The sequence below is a fragment of the Nicotiana attenuata genome, chromosome 4 (assembly GCF_001879085.1).
Source record: "Nicotiana attenuata strain UT chromosome 4, NIATTr2, whole genome shotgun sequence".
NCBI lineage: Eukaryota > Viridiplantae > Streptophyta > Magnoliopsida > Solanales > Solanaceae > Nicotiana > Nicotiana attenuata.
In genome coordinates, this window is record NC_031992.1 from 5,018,508 (window position 1) to 5,023,751 (window position 5,244).

Genomic DNA, 5,244 nt, shown 5'->3' on the forward strand with positions numbered 1-5,244 from the left:
CCCATTCCTGACCCTCAAAACTCAACCAATGACCATCACTATACCCAAGTCCCTAGCACTCATCAGAACAACCGCATATATGTGGAAACCGTACCTGACTCTACTCAACCAACTTCTTATGCACCAGAATACTCAGAGAAGGACCAGCTCATTAAAAACATGGCTGAAGAACTCAAGAAATTGACAAATCGGGTTTAGGGTGTCGAAGGCGGCAAAGGGATAGAAGGTTTGAACTATGAAGACCTATGCATACAGCCAGATGTAGAACTACCAGAGGGGTACAAACCTCCAAAGTTCAAGATGTTTAACGATACAGGTGATCCTAGGGTTCATCTAAGGACCTATTGTGACAAGCTTGTTGGAGTCGGAAAAGATGAAAAGATCCGGATGAAACTCTTCATGAGGAGTCTTACTAGTGATGCTTTGTCCTGGTACATCAGCCAGGATCCTAAGAAATGGTCCAATTGGGTAAGTATGGCATCAGATTTCATGGACCGATTCAGGTTCAATACAGAAAATGCACCCGATATTTTCTACATCCAGAATCTTAAGAAGAAACTCACCGAGACTTTCCGCGAGTATGCTACTCGTTGGAGGTCGAAAGCAGCCAAGGTCAGGCCATCTTTGGAAGAGGAACAGATGAACAAGTTCTTCGTCAGAGCACAGGACCTGCAGTATTACGAAAGGTTGATGGTTATTGAAAACCACAAATTCTCGGATATCATCAACCTTTGGGAAAAGAATTGAGGAAGGAATCAAAAGCGAGATGGTAATGAATTTTGAGGCATTACAGGCGACGAATAAAGCATTAGAATCAGGAGGCATATCAAAGAAGAAAGACGTTGGGGCAGTAATGGTGGCTCAGGGCCCGGAATCTCCACTTACCTATCGAACACCTCCGCCCACATATCAAACACCTCCATCCACATACCAAACACCACCACCTACATATCAACCATCATCTCCCAGATATTCCCATCCAGCAACTGTCTATCATACCTATATCTCCCAACCATCTCATTTCTAGTCACCTCCGACTCGCCAAAATTATCCAAGACCAAGACCCAATTTTGACCGCAAACCACCCAGACAGTACACCGCCATTGCTGAGCCCAATGACCAGTTGTATGAGAGGTTGAAAGCCGCAGGTTACGTCACTCCTGTTCCCGCTGTGGCACTAGAGAATCCATCCCAATGGGTCAATCCTAACAAAACTTGTGCATACCTTTCCGGTATGAAGGGGCACACTACTGACGAGTGTCGAGCACTGAATGACAAGATCCAGACGCTGATTGACAACAAGGTCATACAGACAAAGGAGGCCACACCCAATGTTCGCAACAACCCTCTCCCTGATCATAAAGGTGGTGGAATACATGTGATAGAGATGAACGAAGAGTGGGATCCTGAGGGGTCGGTTGGGCTTATTCGGGAAGGTGATGACTTTAAACCCTCAGTCACCCTCACTCCTATTGTAGTACAGACTCAGTCACCAATCGAGGTTGATGTATCCACATCAGTTCCATTTGAGGTAGAGGTGGCTCCACCCGCGGCCACCCCTGTTCTGTTTGAAGTAGAAGTGGTCGCACCTTTTTAGACGCCACAACTCCTTTCAATTCAAAAGCAATACCTTGGGATTATGTTGCCGAAGCTAGGTGAAAAGGAAAGGCAAAGATGGAGGAATCTGACGCTGCACAAGGAATGACTAGGACCGGAAGAATCTATACACCTGAACACCTGGGAGGACCAAGTAAGGATTCCACTGCCAAGCAGCCTGTCATTGAAACAGGGCCAGATGACCTTTGGAGGAAAGTACAAGCAAAGGAGTATTCCGTCATTGATCATTTGAACAAAACCCCAGCTCAGATATCCATCCTGTCACTGTTGCAAAATTCAGAAGCATACTAGAACGCTTTGATGAAAGTGTTAAGCGAAGCTTATGTGCCCAATAATATCACAAGCGGAGAAATGGCTAACATTGTAGGACAAGTGTTGGAAAGTCACAAAATCACTTTCCACGAGGATGAGTTGCCACCTGAGGATCTGAATCACAACAGAGCACTACACATCACAGTGCGATGCGAAGATTACTTCATTACCAGGGTCCTGATTAATGGAGGATACAGTCTCATTATCTACCCATTAATACACTGAAGAGGTTGGGCAAAGGCCTATACGAGATACGAGAAGGGACCATGAATGTGAAGGCTTTTGATGGGTCTCAGAGAGCTACCATCGGAGAAATTAATCTCTGTCTACAAATGGGGCCTACGTGGTTCGACTTCGAGTTTCAGGTGCTGGACATATCTGCATCCTACAATTTGCTGCTAGGACGACCATGGATACACGTCGCTGGGGCTGTAGCATCAACCTTGCATCAGACAGTAAAGTTTGAATGGAACCATCAGGAGGTGATCATTCACGGGGACAGGAGTAACCCCATTTACACCAGCCAAACCATTCCGGCTATCGAAAATAGAAGGAGGCTAGGAGGGGAAACCTATCATCACATCGAATGTGTCAACGCCATTAAGAAAGACAAATGGTGGAGCAGCAAAATAGAAAGCATTCTGGCATGGTCCGGGTATGAACCCGGGAAAGGGCTTGGAAAGAATCTCCAGGGTATTACTAAACCGATACAGCCGAAGGGTCATGGCACTACTTTGGTCTAGGATACCATTACACGTGGCAAGAGTATAAAGATTGGTTGCCTCCATAGCGTGGACCATACTACCCTCTTGAGCAACCAGTGCCACGTCTGGGTCAAGCCTTTCACCAAGCTGATAAAATATGGGGAACTGCAGAAGAAGAGGCATTGGATGGGATGAAGAATCTGTTTTTGGAGGACGAAGACATGGACTGCAGTGCAATAATTGAGGAGGAGGAGGAGGAAGAAGGCCTCACTATTCAGGCTGTGGAGAAGGGAGCTGTTCTCAAAAAACTGGACCGCCACACCATCCCAGGCCCGCCGAGTCCCTGGGTAGCTAGGCAGATTTTATTTCTATAGCCATTCTAGGCATTTAAAATTTTCAGTAACTTTGTTTTAAAGACTTGCTTGTTTCAAAATAAATGCTCGATTCATCGAGCTGTACTTGTCTGGATGTTTTTCAGTTTTAATCAAATACATTACTCTTTATTATTCACATTTTTCTTTATACAGTGTCATTATTACCTTTCCTGATGAACCGGTGACTGTGACATGTAATGAGGCAACACAATATGAGGTCAGTGATTCAAATGAAGAAGATGAAATACCCGAGGAAGTTGTCAGAAAGGTGGAAAACTTTGAGAATAAGCCTAAGTCCAATCTGGACAAAATCGAAGCAGTAAACTTGGGGGACGCCGAGACCGTCAAAGAGACTCGCATCAGCATTCACTTATCACCAACAGAAAAGGAAGAGTACATCCGTTTCTTGAGGGAGTACGAGGATATTTTCGCATAGTCATATGATGACATGACAGGTTTGAGCACGTCCATAATGGCTCACAAGTTACCTACCAATCCAATATGCCCGCCGGTGAAGCAGAAACTCTGAAAGTTCAAATCAGACATGAGCCTGAAAATCAAGGAGCAGGTTACCAAGCAGATCAAAGCCAAAGCTCTCAGGGTGGTTGAGTACCCAACCTGGTTAGCCAACGTTGTGCCAGTTCCGAAGAAAGATGGGAAAGTCAGAGTATGTGTTGACTATCGGGATTTAAACAAAGCAAGTCCCAAGGATGACTTTCCACTTCCAAACATACACATCCTGATCGATAATTGCGCCAAGCATGAACTCCAATCTTTTGTAGATTGCTTTGTGGGTTATCACCAGATCTGGATGGACGAAGAAGATGCGGAGAAAACAACTTTTATCACACCATGGGGAGTATACTGCTACAAGATGATGCCGTTCGCTCTAAAGAATGCTGGGGCTACCTATATGAGAGCCATGACAACCATCTTCCATGATATGATACACAAAAAGATAGAGGTGTATGTGGACGACGTCATTATCAAATCCAAGAGGGCCGCAACCATATAGCAGACTTGAGAAAATTCTTCGACAGACTAAGGAGGTAAAACTTGAAACTAAAGCCCGCCAAGTGTGCGTTCGGGGTTCCCGCAGGAAAGTTATTGGGATTCATTGTCAGCCGTCGAGGGATCGAGCTAGATCCGTCTAAAGTCAAGGCTATTCAGGAGTTACCGCCGCCTAGGAGCAAAAAGGACGTGATGAGCTTCCTATGGCGTCTCAATTATATCAGTTGCTTCATAGCACAATCCACAGTCATATGTGAACCCATCTTCAAGATGCTGAGGAAAGATGCCGAGACAAGCTGGACCGAGGATTGTCAGAAAGCTTTTGACAAAATAAAGGAGTACCTGCCACACCACCGATCTTGGTCCCGCCAGAGCCGGGACGACCTTTGCTACTCTATCTATCTGTATTGGAAGGAGCCTTCGTATGCGTTCTAGGATAACATGATGAGAAAGGGAGAAAGGAGCAAGCCATATACTACTTGAGTAAGAAGTTCACATCTTACGAAGCATGATACTCTCTGCTGGAATGCACATGCTGTGCTTTGACCTGGACAGCCCAGAAATTGAGGCATTACTTCTGTGCCTATACCACATACCTCATATCCAGGATGGATCCGTTGAAGTATATATTTCAGAAACTATGTCGACCGGGAAATTGGCCAAATGTCAGATACTGTTGAGTGAGTTCGATATCGTCTACGTAGCTCAAAAGGCGGTCAAAGGACAAGCATTGGCAGATCATCTTGCTGAGAATCCAGTGGGAGGAGAATACGAACCCTTGAAAAGGTATTTTCCTAATGAAGAGGTGTCATTCATAGGAGAAGACATTACTGAAGCATATGACGGTTGGAAGATGTTCTTTGATGGAGCTGCAAACTTCAAAGGGGTAGGCATTGGAGCAGTTTTGGTTCAGAAACAGGTCAACATTATCCGGTATCTACTAAACTCAGATTTCCTTGCACTAACAACATGGCGAAGTATGAAGTTTGCATACTAGGACTCAACATGGCAGTCGACATGAACATTCTGGAGCTGCTAGTAATTGGGCATTCAGATTTGCTCGTGCACCAGGTACAAGGAGAGTGGGCCACCAAGAATTCCAAGATATTTCCATATCTGCACCATGTGCAAGAATTGAGAAAGAGGTTCACCAAGATAGAGTTCCGGCATGTACCCAGAATTCAGAATGAGTTTGCCGATGCATTGGCCACTTTGTCTTCTATGAT